We start from the raw sequence: 12,647 nt of genomic DNA on the forward strand, positions 1-12,647 counted from the left end.
CCCCAGCCCGCATCCTCTATCTTCTTTTATTTACGTGCCGGACCCTGTTGGCATTGGAATTCATCCCCACCCACAACCTGTAGATGATGAGCACTTGTTCCCAAGACCCCCAGACACAAAAGCAATTGCAAAAGCTTCTGGATCCATAAAGAAAGAGCGAGGAGGCACCAAGAAAGACATCTTGTGAAGTCTGAGATAACCACCACCACCAAAAATAAAAGCAAGTTTCTGCAACAGAGAGAAACTGCAGACATAAATTTCCTTTAACCAGCAGCCAAATGCTTTAATATTTATGTCTAGACTTTCCCAGGCAATTTTAATTCACATTTACACTTTTCCTTTAGAAAATAAAAAAGGAAGACAGGGGTACAGAATGTGAAAAAATATTCAAAATGCCGTCATTTAAATGGAATTGAATCCTTTTCAAAACACTCTGTCCAGAGGAGCTGCTGCCTCTGAGGTGTTTTGTCAGCTCTGTGCTCCACTCAGAACCTATTGAAAGCTATAAAAAGCACCTGCCATCTTCAGTGAACTCCAGATCCTTTTCCTCTAGGGTTGGAGTCTAACATGCCCCTTTGCAGCGAAAGCAGAGCTGGGGGGCGACAGCTGAGGAACTGCTCAGGCCTGTGACAGGTGATCTTGTTATATTACATTTCAAAGCCACATGCTGTTATAAAGAGAGTCGATGCCGCGTAGAGGCTGCAGAAACCCAAACCCAACTTTGTCAGGCCTGCGTGGCAGCAGGGGGCCGAGCACCGAAGCAGAAATGGACTGGCACACTTTTTCAAGTCCTTCAGAGCTTAGAAGTTCAAGTTGACTCTGTACAGCAAATTCACCTCCTTTTGGCTATGGGGTTGGCCAGTGGGGTTTGGTGTAGTGATGGGGCTGATTTCCTCCACAAAGTGATCTCTCTACCAGCCCACCTGGAACACAGATTCACCATCGTCTTCCGAAGGAGGCCTCTACAGTCTCTCCAACCCTGACTTTCCTCCCAGCTGCTGGAGTACTTGGTCTTTCTAATACTTGATCTGCTGTGAATGATTCCTTATCCTTTTTATTTGAGGATCCTCGTGACATGTAGCTAAAAGCCTCTCTGGGTAGGCACAGGGTCTGCTGTTTCTCCTCATGTATACACACATGCTAGGTGCTCACTGGGAACAGTGAACCCTCTGCAGTAAGCCTGGACCCTGACTCAGGGGCTCCAGATGTGGCCAAGAAATAGCCATCACTCGGGCCTAAAGGACCATGTGGCTTGGAGGATGGACAGCTCCATGGGCAATGGCCAGTGGATCCCAGCCCCTTGCACTGTCTGAGACCTGGCACCTGGCACTGCCCTGAGGAGTGGCAGTTAGACAACACCAAGAATAACCAAGCTGGAGTTTCCACCAGCCTGGTAGGATGAGGACTTAGATTTACAGAAAATAAGGTATGTCATAGCTGAGTGTTACCCAAGACTATCACCAATATCAGGTCTAGCTGAGGAAAAGACCGAGGGAACAAAGAAATGAAGTTGAAGTTCTCTGCCTCAGTGCAAAAGATGCATTAATAAGTAGGAAGGCAGCGTGACCAGGCTCTAAAAGCAGACAATGGGACTGGGGTAGAGATGTGCCTACATAATTACAGTGGCTATTTGGATATAAGTGCCATACTGATCTCAGTAGACCCCTATTGTCAGTCCCCCAGGACAAACCAGAAAAGGCCACCTGGAAACCCTGAAGGAAGCAGGCTGCCTTCTGAGCAGAAAGTCTCAGCTTCAGGGGACTATAAGATATAAAACCAGGCACTCCTATACTGCAAGTTGCTGTCTCCCACAATAGCTCCAGGACAGCCAGGTGTGCTGTCACAATTCTGTAATACCAGCGCTCTAGGAGGCTGAGGCAAAAGGCTCACAATCTCAAGCTCAGCCTGGGAAGCATAGCAACTTAGCAAGACTCTGTCTTGAAATAAAAAGGGCTAGAGATGTAGCTCAATGCAAAGACCCTCGGTTCAATCCCCAGACATCTCCCACCCACCCACCAAATAAAGCCGCAGGACAGAAACCAAGGTGGCCAAACCCTCTCATCAGCAAGAAGATGCCTGGCACATGACCGAAGAACTAATAAATAAGTCAGTCCATCAGTGATGCCCACATCTATCATCCATTCATTAAAGAAATGTTTGTTCAGCAGACACCAAAAGCACTATAACTGCTCTGCATGTGAAAGATGCTGGGAGGAACAAGGGAGACAGATGTGGTCCCTGCTTTTGTTAAGCCTGTCCCCAAGAAGGAAGAGAGTACAACAACCAACAAATGAATAATCTCGTGTAAGGAACAATTCAATACAAGAAAAGTAAAGCAAGGTTGGAAAACTAAAAGAAAAGCTACCTTGATGGTCAGGAAAGGTGGCCTTGGGCCAGAGACATTTCTGAACATCTAGGACTATTCTCCCAAGGGGAGAACAGAAATGAGAGCAGCACGGCAAGAGCAAGTTTGATCAGGAAACACAAGGTAGCCATCGTGGCTGAAGTGGAAAAAGTGGTAGGAAAGAGGACGTGATGTTGCAGTTCGTTATTCCGAAGGGCCCTCAAGAGCAGGTACTGCCTGTCCCTCATCTTTAGACCCTGAAACACAGCCCAGGAGGGGTTGCCCTTAATCTCAGCTCCTAGAGCCACCAAGTCTCCACAGCCCCTACTGAAAAGAGAAAGCCCACAGAGTGCCCCAGCCCAGATGAGATCAAATGAAGTATATTCCAACCCAGAACTTTCTGAACATCCCCTCAGGACTCAACATTGATGTCTGAAATTGGCTCAAAGGAAATTTTCTATCAAAGTATGAGTTATATCTCTTCGGCTATTTTTGCATCTAGGGGAGCAGTAAGCCCAGATAGTGCCTAAGTTTAAAGAAAGACTGCAGAGGCTTCTCTTTCCTTGCTTGAATCATTGGAGTGATGCTGAGCTCCCCAGATGGATACATCAAGAGGGAAGAGAAATGAGAAGAAAATGCTACTGAGGTCCCAAAGTAGGCTCAGGTGATTGGGCCTCGGGGGACTGTCTGCCCCAGCCAGGAATCTGCCGCGGGAGCAGATAAGGCAAAGGCAGATGCAATGGTTCATCTTCAGCCCCAGTGGCACCCTTACGTGTGCCCTCACCTCCTTCCCTAAGCTGCTGCCCATCAAACCACATCCCCCGTCACCTGGATCCTCAGCACAGGGCCAGTCTATTGCACAGTACCCTCACAGATAAAGGATGGCTCTGAAATAAGGAGGTCACTTTGTTGCCCTGTGTTTGAAACTATTCAAAGACTTCACACTTTGCTAGGGAAAGAACCCAACCACCTTTCACGGGCATGCTGCCCAGTCTCACTTCTCCCTGCACTCAGTCTAGTTGAACCAGCATTTCTCAGAAACGTATGGCTATTCACATGGAAAAAGACATTTTGCAGGCGACCCAGTACATGTACCCACATTTGTTTCCAGACACAGTGATCCTTACTGTATACCACAAGTCCTGGTGCTTTCCATTCCATCTTCTATTTCTTTTTTAAAGTTGGTCATGACATACTAAATTGGCTTCATGACTCTAAAAAAAAACCATGACCTGCAGTTTCTAAAACAGTACACTAAACTGATTTCTGCAGTCCGTCTGCACCATCTTTTCCTGTCTCTTCTTTAGGAATTCACATATACCACTCTTCATGGCAGAGTCCCCTCTGTCTTCTAACCTCCTCCTTAGGTAATTCAGATGTTTTGCACTTTGGTTTCTGTATTGTCCAGTACTGAACAAAATACCCAACACCAGACCTGGCAAGCACAAGGTCCTGAGTTAGATTCCCAGTACTGAAAAAAAAAGAGGGACAGAAAAAGAAGAAAAAAAAAATATCCAACCTACAACTTAAATGAAGAAAAGTTTAATTTGGCTTGCAGTTTCAGAGGTTTTAGTTCATGGTCAGTTGAGTACAAGGTAGAAACATCATGGTCAAAGGGCATGGTAGAACAAAATTGCTCACTTCGTGGCTGCTAAGATACAAAGCATGAGAACAATACAAGAGAGGGAGAGGCGAGACATAAAATATAGGCCTCAGAATTATACCTCCATGACCCACCCTCACATATCCAGAAGTATACTTTACTAATCCCTTAGGTAACTCTCATATCAATCAAGTCAACAATCCAGCTTACCTGTCACATTCCAGCCCTTGTCAACATGACACTGAAACACTTCTCCTCAAACCATATTTAATCTCCAAATAAACACTAAGTTATAAGTCCACCTAACAGGATAAAACTATTCCACATACAACTACAAACTGACATTCTCCCCCAAAGTCTCAACAATTCCAGCATTTCTCAGAAGTCAAAGTTCAGAGTCTCCTCTGACAGTCAAGGCAACTATTAGTCTAAAAATTCAAAAAGCAAGTTAAATATATCCAACAGACAAAGTACAAGGTAGCATTTCCATTCCAAAGGGAGTAATTGGGGGTTTAAAAAGTCTTAAACAAAACAAAACCAAAATCCAGCAGGGCAAATATTAATCCTATAGCTGCATGCTCATCATTCAAGGCACAAGGAGATAAGCTATGAATCACAAAGGCCCTGGGTGGATCAACCCCTATGGCCTTGCTTTTTGCAACTCACAGGGCCTCTTTCATAGGCTGGCTTCACTCACTGCCTGTGCATTTTCACAGCAGACATTCCATGTTCCTGGCACCTCTGACTTCCTGGGGTATCTGCTGCACCTTCAGCTTCATTCCCACAGCTTAATGCACCCATCTCTCAGGGGCACTGCCTGGGCTCCTAGAACTTGCTTTGAAGCCTCCTTGACCCCAAAACACATACATCCTGCATGCCTGAAAAGCTAGCATCACATGGACAATGCCAAGGTCTGACATCACTGTGAACAACAGCCAGGCCCCCTGCACCCCTGCAGCTTCTAAGTTTCTGCATGACTGAGCATTGTGAAATGATTCCTGGGGATTCAGTTCCCTGGAAGGCCCTTCTTAAGCAAGACAGCCCCAGGCTTTCTTCTAAAGTGAAAGGTTTATACTCTATACCCTTAGGCCTTTGATAGATGGGATCTTGGTGATGCCTCAAGGTATCTTTCTTCTTATCCTGGTCCAAAGTTCTTAATTTCTTTTTCATGGTGATAGAGCTTTTCAGCTACCACACTCCTTTGGCACTAGCTTTACACTTGCTTTTTTCTGGCTCAAATATAAGTATTTCAAATGCTTCTGCTCTGCTTTTTACTCTCAATAAATCCGGCTAAAAGTAGTCAATTAGTACCCTTGCCACAGCTTGGCACTGGGCTGCTTTGAAATTTTCTTCTCCAGATCATTTAGCTGAGCCTTCTGAAAAGTCTCAGGATATGGAAAAAATGTAGACAAGTTCTTTGCTAGAATGAAACGTGCATGACCTCTAGTCCAATTTACAATAAAGACCTTGTCTGAAATTTCATGAGTCTGATCTTTACTCTCTGCATTCCCATCAGCATTGTGGTCTTCTGAGGTGTCACCAGAACTGCTCATCAGTCTCTGCTTATAACATTATTGGGCTTCTCTAGACTATATGCCAAACTTTTCCAAACTTCCCACAAACCATTTTCAAAGGTTTCTGAACTTGGAAAGGTATAGTCACACTAATGGTCAAGAACAGCCACAGCATAATTCATCTCAAATAATCAAACGACATAATTCATCCCAAACTCACTCATTTTCTCCTGTGTGTTCTTTTCAACAAATTTTCTCCTCCCTCCTCTCCCTCTCTCCCTCTCTCCCTCTCCTCTCTGTACCCTGCTGTCCCTCTCCCCTTTCAATTATTTCAGTTCAAAATATCCCAACCTCAATGCCACTGCTGTTCTCCACCCACCTGTTCATTGACTGCCCATTCCACTGACTCATTCACAGCCAGCTTTCTCCAAGATCATCATTACTCTTCCCTGGATGGCTGAAGCAGCCTCCAGTACATATTCCTGGTCCAAGGCTTCCTCCACTCAACACCCACACACAAAAAAAAAGAACGCCTGACACCTCTTACAAAGCTCAACTCTGGCCAGGTCTCTTCATTGAAAATCCTGCCATGGGCCCATACCAGCTCATGCTGGTAGATAAAACCTAAGTTTCAAAATGCACTGCCATGAGCTAACCTATAGGATTTTTCCAGTCACATCCCACATGGCTCTGTCTTATGTGTTATATCCTCATTCAACAGGTCTTTCAAGATCAAAGTTTCTCAAATATGACCCCCTACTCCCACCCTGGTTCAGTCACCATTATCACAATTGCAGGCAGAGGCCCCAAACGGAAATAACACCATCAGGAGAACCATCACAACGAACCAAATAATACAGATATTGATCCTATGCTGTCCCGGTCAGGAGCACGGTATCAAGTCTTAGGTTGGATTCATTCGCAAGCTAAAGGTAGAGCCATGGAAACACAGAATCTCTGTCATGTTAGCTGTGAAAATAAGGTCAAAATAGTTAAGGTTTCTAAAGTAATCATGGAGAAGAGAAGTGTGTGTGAAGTAACAAAAATTTGTGGGGGTGGGGAAGGCTGGCATCCTGGAAATTATATCGGCTTACGGAACCTCTATGTACTAGAAGGGTGTACTGGCCCTGATACACCATTAAGTGAATCTCTTTTACTTAAGGATAAAGTTCTGACGGGGATCTTGTCTACTCTTGAAATTATAAGTCTCAGAAGTCTTCAGGGAAACATCCTTTGAAAATATCTCCCTTTGAGCAGGTTTTTCTTCTTTCCCTAAATCTGAGAAAGGCAGATTCTTCCTCTATAACCCTCCTACAAAAAAGGAATCAATCCCTAAAAAGTTCCATTCTGTGACCAAACTACTTCAACTTCAGGGGTTCCTAACCCTTTCCCAACACCCAGACTCTCCCTGTCTCAGGCCTGATCCTCCCTTCTTGGCTTGAATTGATTGGGATTCCTACTTTGGCATTCCAAATGTCTAATTGGGAATAATTATGACTCTTAATTATAGTTCAATCATTGCATACCAGCACCACAGCTGCTTTTGAGTTTTATTTTTCATTAAAGCAATGTTTTTAAGAGCCTGTTTTAGAAGAAGAAAAAATTACTGAATAATCATTTATAATTTAAAAGTAAATAAGAGCAAATTATGATCATGTTTGTGAAACAAAACGCTTTACCCAATCCCATTAGTTAAAAATCCAAAAATTTCTTTGAATCACCTGGAGCTTCAATTTCATGCACCAAGCTTAGTTACTCTAACTCTGGCTCCAGGATTAATCTCCCATAATGACATCCAGGACTCAAAGTTATTGAGCAACAAGGAAAGAATTACAGCAAAAGATACGGTAAAGCCAGAAAGTTAGGCATTCCAAAACAGAAGACTCATGAATAATAATAACAATAATAATAATCTCTCATGTTGATACAGCACTTTCCATCTTAGAATATATATTCAGATCTCATAATACAAACCTCATTTTCTTTGACAGTTCTTAAGCTTTCAAAGGTACAGCTATGAAAACTCTTCTCCAGAAAAATGCCCATGAACCAAACATTCACAAGATTTTTCTTTGCCAGTACCATGCTGTTTTTATCACAGATTTTTCATACAATTTTAAGAAGCTCACAACTTCAGTAAATTCATTCACTAGCCCCTTGTGATTTGTGATTTACAAGATTTTCAGTGTTTGTTTGTTCCTAGTAAATGACTAAAGCATGGAGGTACTTGCTAACTATATCTTCTATGAAAATTCTATAGTTATGATTCTTTACTACTTGTTTTACATAGGTTGACTGAGTGTCCACCAGACATTAAGCTACTTGCCAGAGGCAGTAAGAATATGGTGATTAATTAAACAGGGTCCCTTAAGGGGCCCACAGGTCAATGGGAGAGACAGGGAAAGATATGTGATAAACAGCGGAGGAAGGAAGAAGTACCTGGAGAATTTTGATCCCTGTGATCCAGCCAGACTTGTACTTGCCACCCTTTGAAAGCAGCAGTGGGGACAGGAGGGCAGTGAAGCATATCAGTGCAAGAACATGCAACAAAAACATTATTATCAAAACAGGAGTTCCACACTATTTATTAGTGCCAACCTCCTGAAGACAAGTCATTAACCCTGACCAGCAGCCAGGGAAGGTGACCAGTTCGTCGATCACCAGTAATATACTGAGTGTTTTCTAAGAACCCTATACACAAACAACAGGAACAGAAACTCATGACAAAGATATTTGTTGTAAGACAGACAAGATCTAAGGAGAAGTGTTGTAGCCAAAGTTGTAGGTGGTGTGTTGGGATGACAACTCCCATGTGAATTCTAGTACCCTAGGACAGAGCTCAGTTTCTGGTGTTTATAACCGGCCATTTTGCCCACTAAACATTTATATGGCTATTTTTTACTATCATGATTATTTTATAAATGACCTCCAATGATATCCTAATACAGGCCAGAACTTATTCATAAATAAGAGCTGGAACTTCATACCATATGGATACTCAAATATATATGCACTGTTACTATTATTTTTGTTTTCTAAACACCAGTAACTTCATTACAGCTCAGCACCAGGTCACAGAAAAGCATTTGGAAACAACTACAAGGGTTGGAGAAAAAAGAAAATATGAGAGCTCTGTGCAGGACAGGTTCTGGTGGAAGAACTAACTGACTGGGTGTTGAAGGACAGGTAGAGCTCAAGAGAGCACGTTACTAGGACCCTGTAGACACTGTGCAAGCCAAGGCAGTTGGTGGGAGCCTTATTGGCAACTTCAGCTTTTGAGCTCTTGTGCCTCCACCAGTCTCCGCTGTCCCTGTTGATGACTTTTATACACTGCCACCTCTAAACTGTTTCTATACCCTAAAGTTCAACTTTCTTAGCTGACGAACAAACTTTTCGAGCTGCTAATGGATGACCATACTCCCAAAACATACTTCAATTTTGTTAGCTGCTATATTCTGTAAGTGCTTCCTTTTTTTTTTTACAAACATTTGTATATTAGATTACAGAGAAAAAAATGAATACCTAGCCCTAGAGGGAAAAAAAGAAAATAAAAATATTGCACAGTTTTGAAAAAAGATAGATTTATTTGCTAAGCCAAAAGCAGTAACTTTCTATTTGTATTTCTAATACTCCATGGACTGAAGCCAATTGTGTTTGTGTTGAATTCTGAAAAATAACAAAAACATGAAAATATAAGACATCCAACTAAATATGACTAATTGACCAAAAACATTCATCACTTCTCCTTCAGAAAACACCACTGAATATAGTTAAGATCATTTTTTTAATTCCAAAGGGGAAAAAGTAAGAAAAGAGGTAACAATGAATGGAAGCTTTCCACAAACTTTAGAAGAAAATGAATAGAGGATCGATAACTTACACAACAGAGTAGAGAAAGCTGCCATCAATATGGCCAGAAAATGAAGAGAGCTAAAATAAGCTAATTCCTCTCTTCCCATATCTCACCCACAGAATCCTAGACAAGCTTGGGACTTAGATGCAATGAAATGCAAAATGTGGAGAGTATGAGGTACAAAGCTGAAAACAGGAGAACTTGCTGAATGTTTCAGTACAGAAGTGTTGTGCCCCAAGCTTCCGCCTCAACCCACACAACCTGGTGACTGACTGCACTTACTTATTCCCAAGGAAACCAAAGTTTTAATTAGCCCAGAGAGGCTTGAGAATCAAAAAAATTAGCATATTAGACATAAAGGTAAGTTATCTTAATGTGTGCAGTCTCATACTCCCACTTTATTTTCAAAAGCTAGAAGTGGAGAATTTTCCTCCTTCCTGGAGACTAAGCAATTTTTATCCAGAGATAAGATGATCAGATTCTTAAACTTTCTTGATATTACTATAGCAAACCTACTAATTGGTCAATCTGTATTCTGTCTGTCTGTCTCTCTGTCTATAACAACCAGCTTAGGGCAAATTAAGGATCCTCTGAAACTTGAAGAATTTCTACAATATGAAAGATCAAAGCAAACAGAAAAAGAAGAAAAACTGACCAAACAAAGACAAGTAAATGTCCACATTTTTCATGACAATAAGATTCCATATCAAGAAACAAGTATAATATTTTAACTTTTTTAAGAAAACAAGAGTTTAAGAAAGAACACTAAAACTAAAAATATAATAACTAAAGTTTTAAAAATTCAATGTAAGAATTGAAAGCCAAAAGTAAAGAATTTATCCAGAAGCAGTTTTCACCACTTTCCTCTTTTCTAGAGAGAGACCAAAGAAAGGGAGCAAACTGAGCATGCAATGCAGAGGACAATGGAGCATGGCTTTCAAGTGGAGCATTGAGATTTTATAACCAGCTAAACTGACATCCACGTGTGAGTAACTTAGACTTGAAAGAACTCGGAGAATGGAAAGTAGAAAAGCTACAGTATCATCTAGGTGTGGTGGTGCATGTCTGTGATCCCAGCCCTGGGAGGCTGGGCAGCAGGATTATGAATTTGAGCCCAGTCTGGGCACCTTAGCAACTTAGAATGACCCTATCTCAAAAACTTTTAAACAAATGTATAAAGGATTGGGAATGTAGCTTAGTGCAAAGATCCTGGGTTTAAGCTCCTCCCTCCAAAAAAGCTACAGTATCCATGGGTAATGTGGCCAGGCCACAGACCTAGCTATTAGTGCATATTAGAAGCAAGAGATTAGAAGTTTTCAGGGAGGAGGACTCTAGGAAGCAAACAATAACACAGAATTAATATAATATCATATATATTTCAAAAATATTTTTAATATAACTGTGAAGATCTCTAACTTTAAAACATAAGGTATATAAAAAGAAAATTAGATGTGAAAACAGTTAGTAAAAAGGAAACAGATAAAAATAGGAAGAAAAAAGAGACATACAATCCAGGAAAAACAAAACAAAAATTTTCTCCTAAAAAGAGAAAACATTGGTGAGAGTTTACTTGGCTTACCGACTAACTACATATACATAGTCATAATAAGATGATCATAGGCTTCTAACTCAACCAAAAGAAAATGTACTATGTAATTTTACTAGAAGATAAGGAAATGGTGAATTGAGAGGTGGAAAGTGGATAGAAATTTGTATGGACACATCCTAAACCTACCCAGCTCTAACAAAAATCCAATAATGTCCAAAATGGGTGGATTAAGAAATAGCTCTGTTAGCATACTATTTACAAATATAGAAGCAAATTCCCAAAGAAATATTACAGGTATTGACAGTAGTTGACTCTAGGGACAGAACTGAAAAGAGATGAAGGATAGGATAGTTGACTGCTACTTAACATTATAAGTTTCTTAATGTACGAACATATAATATAATACTCTAAGCAAAGAACATTTTTAAATAAGACACAAAGACATTAACATATTATTTAAGATTGTGTTTAAATGGTGAAATGTTTTAATGATTTTCAGTTCTGAGAATAGACTCCCTTATAAAGCATAAACCTATTGTTCAACTTCTGCTTCTCCAATTTTCTCCTGTACTTACATAAATATTATGTATAAAGGTAGGAATTCCACTGTTAACATTTTCCTACCACTCATAGCTAATGGCTCCCAGCCTTCTACAGCTCTGAGTTCAGCTTTGTACTAATAGAGTCCAGCAAAAAAAAAAAGTATGCATCAGGAAAAGAAAAACTTATATAAATATTTAATACTAAATTTATTAAGTCATCATGAGATCAATACAAGTAACATCTGGCCGCTACAATTACAACAGGCACTCAAAATGGTGGCCATCAGCTTCCAGACATTATTAGTATGATGAATTACTGAAGTGTATATGTGTGTATATGTATATATTTGGGGGGGCTCTGTAATTTCACAGTTGGCCCAGCCTGCTGGTCCACACATTAATGACTCATTCATTGTTCCCCATGATAACAACAGATTGGACCATGATTTCAATAGCTGCAGTCCTGAGTAGTCCACCGGCCCAAATAGACTCATCTGCTCAGGAATTCACCTGCCCCTCCACAGGAGCTAGGAAGCTACTGATGCCAGCTTGATTTCCTGGCTTACCACTGAAGACCGAGTCCTCTCTCAGAACACCTTCACAGGAAAGCTGATAAAAGTGGCATTTTTCAAAGTGATTATATCACAATTGTACTGATTAATAATCACCCCATAACGAATGCCCCATCTCCAGAAGCAGATCCTATAATCTGTGAAACAGTCTAAGGCTGAGACCAGAATATTCATGGCATCCAGCCCTTCTTTTCCAGAGGTGTCAGAGTCTGTCCTGGCTAGTGTGAATACCAGCTGGTGGGATGTGCTCCTGTCATGGAACTGACTGTCAAGCAGGTGAGGCTTAACTTGAACAGTCTCGGCACAAATTGCATCATGTCAGAATCAGGTTTAACTGGGATTGATAACCTCTCACAACTGGCTGTAAAGATTTGATCAACAGACATACTGCTGAGAAAATTGCTCTGCTGGCCTCCAGTTTGGCCAAACGTGTTCCTGCCTCTTCTGTCATACACCTGACTCCCTGCCCATCAGACCAGCAATCCTTCAGGGACATAAACCAAGGATACTTCCAGGACTCCAAGATAGTGCAAAGAAAAGCAAAACTACTGAATCAGAAGAATCAAGATCCAATCAGGAGCCTCTCTTTCGCTTTCTGATAGACCCTGTAGACTCTGCAGATTGAGTGAAGTCATAGAAGCATGGCAGTCATCCTTGTTTCTGGAATGGG

This window comes from Fukomys damarensis, unplaced genomic scaffold, assembly GCF_012274545.1.
Source record: "Fukomys damarensis isolate Sample0158 unplaced genomic scaffold, DMR_v1.0_HiC HiC_scaffold_9, whole genome shotgun sequence".
Taxonomy (NCBI): domain Eukaryota; kingdom Metazoa; phylum Chordata; class Mammalia; order Rodentia; family Bathyergidae; genus Fukomys; species Fukomys damarensis.